Below are 12,723 nucleotides of genomic sequence, written 5' to 3'. Positions count from 1 at the left end.
AGACAAACACTAACAGACATAAAAGGAGAAATTGACAGTAACATAATAGTAGTAGGAGACTTTAACAACCCACTCACACCAATGGACAGATCATCAAAACAAAAAATAAGGAAACATAAGTCTTAAATTATACATTAAATGAGATGGATCTCATTGATATCTTCAGGACATTGAATCAAAATGCAGAAGAATACACCTTCTCAAGTGCACATGGAACATTCTACAGGATAGACTACATCTTGGATCACAAATTGAACCTCAGTAAATTTAAGAAAATTGAAATCATATCAAGCATCTTCTCTGACCACAGTGCTATGAGACTAGATATCAATTACAAGAAAAAGAAAACTGTAAGAAACACAAACACATGGAGATTAAACAACATGTTTCTAAATAACCAACAGGTCACTGAAGAAACTAAAAGGGAAATAAAAAATTACTAGAAAAAAAATGACAATGAAAACACAACAACTCAAAACCTATGTGATGCAGCAATAGCAATTCTAAGAGGGAAGTCTTTAGCAATATAATCCTACCTCAAGAAACAAGAAAAACACTGAATAGACAACCTAACTTTACACCTAAAACAACCGCAAAAAGAAGAACAAAAAAACCCAAAAATTAGTAGAAGGAAAGAAATAATAAATATCTTAGCAGAAATAAATGAAAGAAACGATAGTAAAGATTAATAAACCTAAAAGCTGGTTCTTTGAGAAGATAAACAAAATTGACAAGCCTTTAGCCAGACTCATTGAGAAACAAAGACAAGAATCAAATCAACAAAATTAGAAATGAAAAGGAGAGGTTACAACAGACAATGCAGAAATACAAAGGATTATAAGACACTATTATGAACAACTATATGGCAATAAAATGGATAACCTAGAAGAAATGGATAGACTCTTTAAAAAGCTCAATCTTTCAAGACTGAACCAGGAAGAAACAGAAATTATGAACAACCCAATTACAAGCACTGAAATTGAAGCTGTGATCAAAAATCTCCCAAAAAAGGGCGCGGCCGGGCGGGCCGGCGGGCTGGGAAGATGGCGGCGTGAAGCCTGGTGGCCGCCGCGAACCTACCCCGGGGCGTCCGGGGCTTAAAAAAAAAAAAAAAAAAAAATCTCCCCAAAAACAAAAGCCTAGGACCAGATGGCTTCACAGGAGAATTATATCAAACATTTAAAGAAGAGCTAATGACTATCCTTCTAAAACTCTTTCAAAAAATTGCAGAGGAGGGACCACTTCCAAGCTCATTCTCTGAGGCCACCATCACCCTGATACCAAAACCAGGCAAACACAACACAAAAAAAGAAGACTACAGGCCAATATCACTGATGAACATAGATGCAAAAATCCTCAACAAATTTTTGCAAACAGAATTCAGCAACACATCAAAAAGCTCATACACCATGATCAAGTTGGGTTTATTCTAGGAATGCAAGGATTCTTCAATATATGCAAATTAATGTGATATAACATATTAACAAATTGAAAGATAAAAATCATATGATCGTCTCATTAGATGCAGAAAAAGCCTCTGACAAAATTCAGCACTCATTTATGATTAAAACTCTTCAAAAAATGGCATAGACGGAACCTACCTCAACATAGTAAAGGCCATATATGATAAGCTTACAGAAAACATTATTTTCAATGGTGAAAAACTGAAAGCATTCCCCCTAAGCTCAGGAATAAAACAAGGGTGTCCACTTTCACCACTATTATTCAACATAGTTCTGGAAGTCCTAGGTATGGCAATCAGAGAAGAAAAAGAAATAAAAGAAATTCATATTGGAAAAGAAGAGGTACAGCTCTCACTGTTAGTAGATTTCATGATATTGTACAAAGAAAACCCTAAAGACAGTGTCAGAAAATTACTAGAGCTAATCAGTGAATTTAGCAAAGTTGCAGGATACAAAATCAGTACAAAGAAATCACTTGCATTTCTATACACTAACAATGAAAAATCAGAAAGAGAAATTAAGGAATCAATAAAAGAAAAGAATTATATATCTAGGAATAAACTCACCTAAGGAGACAAAAGAACACAGAAAATTATAAGACACTAATGAAAGAAATCAAAGACACATAGATGCAGAAATATTCAATGTTTCTGGGTAGGAAGAATCAATATTGTGAAAATGACTATACTACCTACAGATTCAATGTGATGCCTATCAAATTACCAATGGGGTTTTTTCACAGAACTAGAACAAAAAATTTCACAGTACATATGGAAACACAAAAGACCCCTAATAGTCAAAGCAGTCTTGAAAAAGAAGAATGGAGCTGGAGGAATCAACCTTCCTGACTTCAGATTATATTACAAAGCTACAGTCATCAAGACATGGTACTGGCACAAAAACAGAAATATAGACCAGTGGAACAAGATAGAAAGTCCAGCAATAACCCATGTACCTATGGGTACCTTATTTTTGACAAAGAATGCAAGAATATACAATGGGCAATGACAGCCTCTTCAATAAGTGTTCCTGGGAAAACTGGGCAGCTACATGTAAAAGAATGAAATTAGAACACTTCCTAACACCATACACAAAGATAAACTCAAAATAGATTAAACACCTAAATGTAAGACCAAAAACTATAAAACTCTTAGAGTAAAACAGGGAGAACACTCAACGACATAAATCAAAGCAAGATCCTCTACAAACCACCTGCTAGAGTAATGGAAATAAAAACAAAAGTAAACAAGTGGGACCTGATTAGACTGAAAAGCTTTTGCACAGCAAAGGAATCTATAAGCAAGGTGAAAAGACAACTCTTAGAATGGGAGGAAAAAAAAATAGCAACTGAAGCAACTGACAAAGGATTAATTTTCAAAGCATATAAGCAGCTCATACAACTCAAGGCCAGAAAAACAAACCAAATCAAAAAGTGGGGAAAAGACCTAAACAGACATTTCTCCAAGGAAGAAATTCAGATGGCTAACAAACACATGAAAAGATGCTCAACATCACTCATTATTAGAGAAATGCAAATCAAAACTACAATGAGATATCACCCCACACTGGTCAGAATGGCCCTCATCAAAAAGTCTATAAACAATAAATGCTGGAGATGGTGTGGAGAAAAGGGAATGCTCTTGCACTGTTGATGGGAATGTAAATTGATACAGCCACAATGGAAGATAGTATGGAGATTCCTTTAAAAACTAGGAATAAAATCACCATATGACCCAGCAATCCCACTCCTAGGCATATACTCTGAGGAAATCAAAATTGAAAAAGACACATGTATCTCATTATTCATTGCAGCACTATTTACAGTAGCTAGAACATGGAAGCAACCTAGATGTCCATTAACAGATGAATGGATAAAGAAGTGGTGGTATATATACACAATGGAATATTACTCAGCCATAAAAAGGGAATGCATTTGAGTCAGTTCTGATGAGGTGGATGAACCTAGAACCTATTATACACAGTGAAGGGAGTCAGAAAGTGAAAGATAAATATCATATTCTAATACATATATACGGGATCTAGAAAAATGGTACTAAAGAACTTATTTGCAGGGCAACAATGGAGAAACAGACATACAGAATAGACTTATGCACACGGTGAGAGGGGAGGAGAAGGTGAGATGTACGGAAAGAGTAACATGGAAATTTACATTACCATATGTAAACTAGATAGCCAATGGGAATTTGCTGTATGCCTCAGGAAACTCAAACAGGGGCTCTGTATCAATCTAGAGGGGTGGGATGAGAGGGAGGTTAAAAAAGGAGGGGATATATGTATACCTATGGCTGATTCATGTTGAGGTTTGATAAAAAACAACAAAATTCTGTAAAGCAAGTATCCTTCAATAAAAAAATAAATTAAAAAGAAAAAAATATAGAGAGCTCAGATTGAGATTAGCACAGAAAGAGGAGAATAAAAAGAAAGTAAAATTAGTTATATAGCAAAATCTGCAAAATTTTCAGTATCTTCCACTTGAATTTGTCATGAAGCCTTTATGGTCTGACATTAAAGTTTGTTTTTTCTTTAATTTAAATTTATTTATTTTAATTAGAGGCTAATTACTTTACAATATTGTATTGGTTTTGCCATACATCAACATGAATCCACTAGACTATGATGTGAAATTTATATTATTAATATCTTGTAAAATTATTAAAATATTCTTGAATAAATAATCTGAGAATTAAAAAAACAAACAAAAAAAACATTTGACAAAGCAAGATAATGCTATATGTTGTGGATCTACTGGAAATAACATTGACCAGGTACCACAAAGTCAAAAGTGTCAGCAGTAGTATAATTAGGCATGGCAGCATTAGCACCCAGGGAGCCATTGAGGATCATTGATCAAAGAATAAAATGATAAAAAACAATGTTAAACAAAGTTTAATGGATGATGGTATCTAGATGATGTAGGGAACAGAGCTTTAGACGAGTAAGGTGTAAAGGTAGAGAGTTTTGCTGTTCTACACGTCACTAATTCAATCACAATGAAAGCAATGGTTAAAAAAAAAAAAAAGTAAAGGCATAGTGAAAAGAGACAGATTGAAGAAAATATCAATAGTTGTGATATGTGACTGAATACTCTTTTTGTCTAAATCAAAATACAATAAATTTCCACTAAAGAGGAGGAAAATTAGGAGAGCTAATAACTTATGTGCTTATCATCATCCAGGTAATACACTTTATTTTTCTGAATTTATCATATCATTTAATAACCACATCAGGTCTATGAGTTTCACCATTTTCCTGTTACAGATAAAAAGTCAGGCTCAGAGAGTTTGGACCATTAAGTCATTGTCTAATACAAAAAAAAAAAAAAAAAAAGAGAGAGAGCCAGGATTCAAGTCTTTGTCTGTCTAATTTTAAAGCCCATATTTTTCTCTAATACCTTGCTACAAAGTACCTTTCACTATCAAAGACTAATGTAAAGACCTTAGGGGAAATAATAGTCGAGTTTTGAAAAAAAGTACTGTCAAGAAAGAACAGGAAAATTTGCATATTTAAAATTATTAACACATAAACTCATGTTTAAAAAAGTGGTAATTAGAATGTGCATACATATAAAATATACATATTAATAAATGGTTGGCTAGAATTAATAATTCACCGTACAGTGGTTGAGTCCTTTTGGCTAGACTAATAATAAAATTGACACAAGACAAATTAACAGGTGTAAATAAAATTTAATTTGTGCATGCTGTGTCTCACAGAAATGGGACCTAAAAAGCAGCCAAAGCAAGCAGCTTTCACAATTATTAGCCAAAGAAACAATACATAAGAGAGGAGTGGACAGGAAAAAGAAATTTAGGTTTTGCATACATAATCATAAAGAATTTAAACCAAGTTTGGGCTGGAGATAATAACAAGGTTTTATATAGGCTTCTGGTTCAAATTCCCTATCTGTCAATAAGGATGTCCTCTTACCTCAGTCACACTCAGATATAATGTTTTACAAGCTACGTGAGTATCATTTAGTCCAGTCAAGTTGACACATAAAATTAACCATCACACGGGAGTTACATGAAAAGGTCAGAGAATGCATTAACCCACCCACATGAATACAATTTAAGACTCTTCTCCTAGGAGAGAGTTTAATGGAATTAGAGAACTTCAAACTAGGTTGATAAATTGATACACTATTTAAATTTTTGTTTCGGGAATAAGAGTCAGCAGAACATGTCATTTAAACTAAAGCTGGTGGGGGAAACAGTATTTTTAACTTTTCAGAACTACATTCTATGTCTTCCGATTCTTGCAAATATGACTAATGTTCAGTTTTTATATTGCATATGTTGTATTGTCTCACACCATTTGTCTTTAAATAATCTTACAAAGAATGCTCATCTTGAATATAGGTTTTACTTTTTTTTTTTAAAACTGTCTCCCAAAGGGGAAAAAAAAATGCAAGAAGGCAAAACTGTTATCTGAGGAGGCCTTACAAATAAATAGCTGAAAAAGAAGAGAAGTGAAAGGCAAAGGAGAAAAGGAAAGATATACCCAACTGAATGCAGAGTTCCAAAAAATAGCAAGGAGAGATAAGAAACCTTCTTAAGTGAACAGTGCAAAAAAATAGAGGAAAACAATAGAGTGGGAAAGAATAGAGATCTCTTCAAGAAAATTAGAGATACCAAGGGAAAATTTCACACAAAGATGGGTACAATAAAGGACAGAAACAGCAAGTGCCTAACAAAAGCAGAAGAGATTAAGAAGACGTAGCAAGAATACACAGAACTATAAAAAAAGGTCCTAATTAATGATCTGGATAACCATGAGGGTGCGGTCACTAACCTAGAGCCAGAAGTCCTGGAGTGTGAAGTCAAGCAGGCCTTAGGAAGCACAAACAAAACTAGTGGAGGTGATCGAATTCCAGCTGTGATATTTCAAACCGTAGAAGATGACGCTGTTAAAGGGCTGCAATCAATACGCCAACAAATATGGAAAACTCAACAATGGCCACAGGCCAAGAACAGGTCAGTTTTCATTCCAATCTCAAAGAAGGGCAATGCCAAAGAATATTCAAATTACCAGATAATTGCACTCATTTCACATGCTAGCAAGGTAATGTTCAAAATCCTTCAAGCTAGGCTTCAACAGTACATGAACTGAGAACTTCCAAATGTACAAACTAGATTTAGAAAAGGCAGAGGAACTGGAGGTCAAATTGCCAACATTCACTGGATCCTAGAAAAAACAAGGGGATTATCCCTCCCCCCCAAAAATCTACTTCTGCTTCATTGATTACACTAAAGCCTTTGATTGTGTGGATCACAACAAACTGTGGAAAATTCTTAAAGAGTTGGGAATACTAGACTACCTTACCTGCCTCCTGTGAAACCTGTTTGAGGGTCAAGAAGCAACAGTCAGAACCAGACATAGAATAATGGACTGGTTCAAAATTGGGAAAGGAGTATGGCAAGGCTGTATATTGTCACTCCATTTATTTAACTTGTGTGCAGAGTACATCATGCGAGATGCTGGGATGAAGCATAGCTAGAATAAAGACTGCTGGGAAAAATATAAAAAACCTGAAATATGCAGATGATATCATCCTTATGGCAGAAAGCAAAGAAATATTAAAGAGCCTTCTAATGTAAGTGAAAGATGACCGTGAAAAAGCTGGCTTAAAACCCAACATTCAAAAAACAAAGATCATGGCATCCAGTCCCATCACTCAGTGGAGACAGTGAAAAATTTTATTTTCTTGGGTTCCAAAATCACTGCAGACAGTGACTGCAGCCACAAAATTAAAAGACACTTTCTCCTAGGAAGAAAAGCTATGACCAACCTAGACAGCATATTAAAAAGCAGAGACATTACTTTGCCAACAAATGTCCATCTAATCAAAGCTATGGTTTTTCCAGTAGTCATGTATGGATGTGAGAGTTGGACTATACAGAAAGCTGAGCACTGAAGAATCGATGCTTTTGAACTGTGGTGTTGGAGAAGACTCTTGAGAGTCCCTTGGACTGCAAGGAGATCCAACCAGTCAACCCAAAAGGAAATCAGTTCTGAATATTCTTTGGAAGGACTGATGATGAAGCTGAAGCTCCAATACTTTGGCCATCTGGTATGAAGAGATGATTCACTGGAAAAGACAGTGATGCTGAGAAAGACTGACTGCAGGAGGAGAAGTGGGTGACAGAAAATAAGATAGTTGAATGGCATCATCAAGCCAGTGGACATGAGTTTGAGCAAGCTTCAGGAGATGGTAAAGGTTAGGGAAGCTTGGATGCTGCAGTTCATGGGGTTGCAAAGAGTTGGACGTGACTTAGCAACTGAACATCAACTATTGGGAAAGAGAAAAAAAAAAAGTAAAATACTGAATCATTTATTTAATTTCTTTACATGATTTTAAAATCTATGAGTTTATCATAAATGACCATGTATCCTTTCTTTCAGGACTGATGTTTCATCTGAATAATTCTGCAGCTAAAGTGGCATTAAAATAAGCTATATGATAAACAACAGTATTAAATAATCTTTGAAGGGTTCTGAAATCAACTCTTAAACCTCCTGGGACATTGGGCCTAGCATTATTGGTTTCCTCTTCCCTGAGTCAATGGATAAAAATAAATTAGTTTTTTAACAAGTCTGAGACTTTACTAATGGCTGCTTGATCAAAACTTAAAAATGTATCTGGTTGCCACAGGGTTAGTTCATGTATTAACACATTCTTTTCATTAATCAAATGAGAAAATAAAGTTTTGACCTCTCCAATTAAATTTTGAACCAAGTGATCTTAAATAAGTAACATCTATCCTGTGACCTTGAGAAAAAATTGAAAAATAAAAATATATCTCTATGTCAGAACAATTAAATTTTTCTCAGATTTGGATCCTAATGATAATAAACTGTAAGATTCAAAAGTTTGAAAATAAAGATTCTACAATTAAATAAATGTCTTACTTTTGACAATTAACATACAGCAAAATATTTGACTCTAAGCTGTATAAAGACATAATGGGGTACATATATATATATATGTGTGTGTGTGTGTGTGGATATATATATATATATATATATATATATATATATATTCATATATATATATATATATGTATCTGTTGTCATTCAGTTGCTAAGTCCTGTCTGACTCTTTGAGACTCCATACACCAGCCTCCTCTGTCCTCCACTATCTCCTGGAATTTGCTCAAATTCATGTCCATTGAGTCAGTGATGCTATCTAACCATCTCATCCTATGCTGCCCCCTCTCCTTTTGCATTCAATCTTACCCTGCATATATATATACACACATTATGTGCACACACATACATATATATATATTATATATATACATACACACACTCACACATATATACAGCATATACTTATACATACATATATACAGCATATATATACACACATATATGTATATTTAAACACACACATATTATATGGAGCTTCCCTGGTGACTCAGAAGGTAGAGAATCCACCTGCAATGTGGGAGACCCAGGTTCAATCCCTGCAATGGGAAGATCCCCTGGATAAGGGAATGGCAACCCACTCCTGTATTCTTGCCTGGAAAATCCATGGACAGAGGAGCCTGGCAGGCTACAGTCCATGGAGTCACACAGAGTCAGACACGATTGAGTGACTAAACATGCACACATACATGTTATATATAGATAGATAGATACAGACATAGATTTATATATAGATATATTTTTAAATCATAGTTTCTTAGTGCTAAAAAAGTAAAATAAAGTTCTAGTCCACTCTCATTTTACATAAGCAGTAATCTAAGCCCAGATGACAAAAATACCCAAATCTTGATCTTCCCCTGGGATACCACATCCGCTTGCAAATTTTACACACCCTTCTTTTATTTTTCTTCCCCACCATTCTTAAGGTATCCACTAGACTGTATAGGCCTTTTAGAAAATTTAAGAGTTAGTCACTGTTATATCCCACTCTTTGCAATCCCATGGACAGGCTCCTCTCCAGGCAAGAATCCTGGAGTGGGTTGCTATTCCCTTCTCCAGGGGATCTTCCTGACCCAGGGATCAAACTCAGGTCTTCTGCATTGCAAGCAGATTCTTTACCTTCTGAGCCATCAGGGAAGCACCAGGAAATTTAAGAGTGCCTGCTAACTGCCGAGGCATTAGAGAAATTTTCACCAAACCTACTCTTCTAGTGGTTGCAGAGAGAAAGGACATTTTTGTGAAGAAAATGCTCCCTCTGTTTCCTCCCAGCTGATAAGCTTTTCCCTGAACACAAGGTTAGTCAGCATAGACTAATTAGGATTCCAGATCCCATCTGCACCTCAACCAAAGGTCTCTGCAGGGTGTGCAAGAAGCTCAACCATCTAGAGTTACTCTGCCTTTTGTTGCTGTTGTCCTGATTACACTGCATGTAAACTATAAGTTTGTTTTCAAACCCTTTCATATACACAACCCAACTTTCTGCTTGTTTTTCTAACAATGGTAATTTTTCCCTTAGAGTAATTCTTCTCCCTCACACTATTATTTTCTAATTAACCCTTTTTATTTACTATGGTACTTTTCTCATGCTATTCTCTTTTCCATTTATCAACATTCAATTAATTTTCAAATGGTTGTATCTAAATCATTGCTATAACTTTGTTATTTATTCTTTAGCTTTATAAAGATATCTACTTATACTTAATAAAACTATTATGCCAAATATATACATTACACTAATAAGCATTTTTTAACAGTACTGTTACTTTAAGGTATCTTGAAATCTCTTGTATCCATTTCACTGTACCTAAGACTCAAATTATCTTTTTTCTTATTCCTGAGCACACAGCCATATTCCATCTACAATCCCCTTAGTAGCAGAGTGTGGCCATGTGACTGAGCTCTAGCCAACAGTTTCAAGGAAACTGATCAACTCATTTTCAGCTCTGGCTGGCCAAAACCCCAACTTATACTATTCTTTCCTCATTTACTTATGTAATACTGATTAATATTTCAAAACTACAGTCCACTTAAAGTGGTAACATTAGAAATGGAAATCACCCACTAACTGAAGAAGAACCACTCCATTGTGAGAAAAAATAAATCTACAATATTTAAGCCAGAATATATTTCAAGATAATTTTTTATAGGTATTAACTAACACATGACCATTACTTTAAATTATAAAAGAGAACAAATATCTTGCCTTGAAAAACAAGCAGAAACTTCTTAAATAACAATAGATTTGAAATTACATATTCATGAAGTTTTTATTTGGATGAATATTTCTGTTTTCTATATAAATATATGTGTTTATGTATTTGTGAACATATACATATCCAATATTTTATATATATATATCAATATATATTTTGCATCATATACATGTTTTCTTCATCTATATGTAATTTAATAAAATGTCTCAGTAAAAGGAACAAATAGAGAGAAAAAGCAACATACAAGCATTCAAACACTGAGAAAAGGTGGTTATATTAGATATGGAAGAAAAGGAATGTTTTATCAGATTTTATATTAGATTTGGATTTTTAAGCTATTAAATTCTAACAAATGTTTATAGAAATAATGTAAATAAATTTAGCAAGTAAGAAATGAGGTGATTAATGTACTATCAAACTAAAAAGTATTTCATGTTATTATGAAACTCTAAAAGATGAACTTTTCTTAAAGTACTGGATTGAGTGTCAAAGTTAGTCCTTTGTGGTCAGTCCTCTGCTTTATTGACTATGCCAAAGCGTTTCACTGTGTGGATCACAACAAACTGTGGGATTTCTTAGAGAGATGGGAATACCAGACTACCTGACCTGCCTCCTGAGAAATCTGTATGCAGGTCAAGAAGCAACAGGTAGAACTGGACATGGAACAACAGATTAGTTCCAAATTGGGAAAAGAGTATGTCAAGGCTATATATTGTCATCCTGCTTATTTAACTTATATGCAATGTATATCATGTGAAATGCTGGATGGATGAAGCACTAGCTGGAATCAAGATTGCCAGGAGAAATATCAATCACCTCAGATATGCAGATGACACCACCCTTATGGCAGAAAATGAAGAAGAACTAAAGAGCCTCTTGATGAAAGTGAAAGAAGAGAGTGAAAAAGCTGGCTTAAAACTCAACATTCAGAAAAGTAAGATCATGGCATCTGGTCCCATCACTTCATGGCAAACAGATGGGGAAACAATGGAAACAGTGACAGACTTTATTTTTGGGGGCTCCAAAATCACTGCAGATGGTGATTGCAGCTATGAAATTAAAAGACACTTACTCCTTGGAAGGAAAGCTATGACCAACCTAGACAGCATATTAAAAAGCAGAGACATTACTTTGTCAACAAAGGTCCATCTAGCCAAGGCTGTGGTTTTTCCAGTAGTCATGTATGGATGTAAGAGTTGGACTATAAAGAAAGCTGAGTGCCGAAGAATTGATGCTTTCAAGACTCTCAAGAGTCTTTTTCTTGAGACTGCAAAGAGATCCAACCAGTCAATCCTAAAGGAAATCAGTCCTGAATATTCATTGGAAGGACTGATGCTGAAGCTGAAACTCTAATACTTTAGCCACCTGATGTGAAGAGCTGACTCATTGGAAAAGACCCTGATGCTGGGAAAGATTGAAGGTGGGAAGAGAAGGTGACAACAGAGGATGAGATGGTTGGGCGGCATCACCAACTTGATGGACATGAATTTGAGTAAGTTCTGGGAATTGGTGATGGACAGGAAAGCCTGGCATGTAGCAGTCAATGGGGTCACAAAGAGTCGGACACAACTGAATGACTGAACTGAGCTGAACTAGTTGTCAGTATCAGATCTTTTGTCTCAATCCATCTTTTCTACATTAGAGACTATTTTATTTACAAGTAAAAAGCATATAAACATTGTATAAGCCTACAAGTATGCTGCCCATTTGCCCTTTAACTTATGACTTTCAAAGAAAATTGGAATTCACTAGGATATCTTTATACCTTTTCTAAATTAGAGATAGAGAAGTCATGACTTTAAGAAAGCAGTTGGCAGTGAGACTATTAAATTGTGACTATTTAGAAAACATTTTAAGTTAAAAGCATGTTTATATCTATATAAATGTCTAATAAACAATTTAAGACAATATTACTAATAATTCACAGTGTTGAATCATTTGAACTCAACTAGCAACCACTGCACATATAAGTCATTTATTTTCTCAAAAAATAACTTTTAAATGAGGGTATAACATCTCTATCTCTATCACATGAATTATGAGTGACATTTTAATCCAGTATTTTCAGTAATATGTTTCAAAAATCACATGCATCTTAG

The sequence above is a fragment of the Bos indicus genome, chromosome 29 (assembly GCF_029378745.1).
Source record: "Bos indicus isolate NIAB-ARS_2022 breed Sahiwal x Tharparkar chromosome 29, NIAB-ARS_B.indTharparkar_mat_pri_1.0, whole genome shotgun sequence".
Classification (NCBI taxonomy): domain Eukaryota; kingdom Metazoa; phylum Chordata; class Mammalia; order Artiodactyla; family Bovidae; genus Bos; species Bos indicus.
This window is presented reverse-complemented; position numbering follows the sequence as displayed.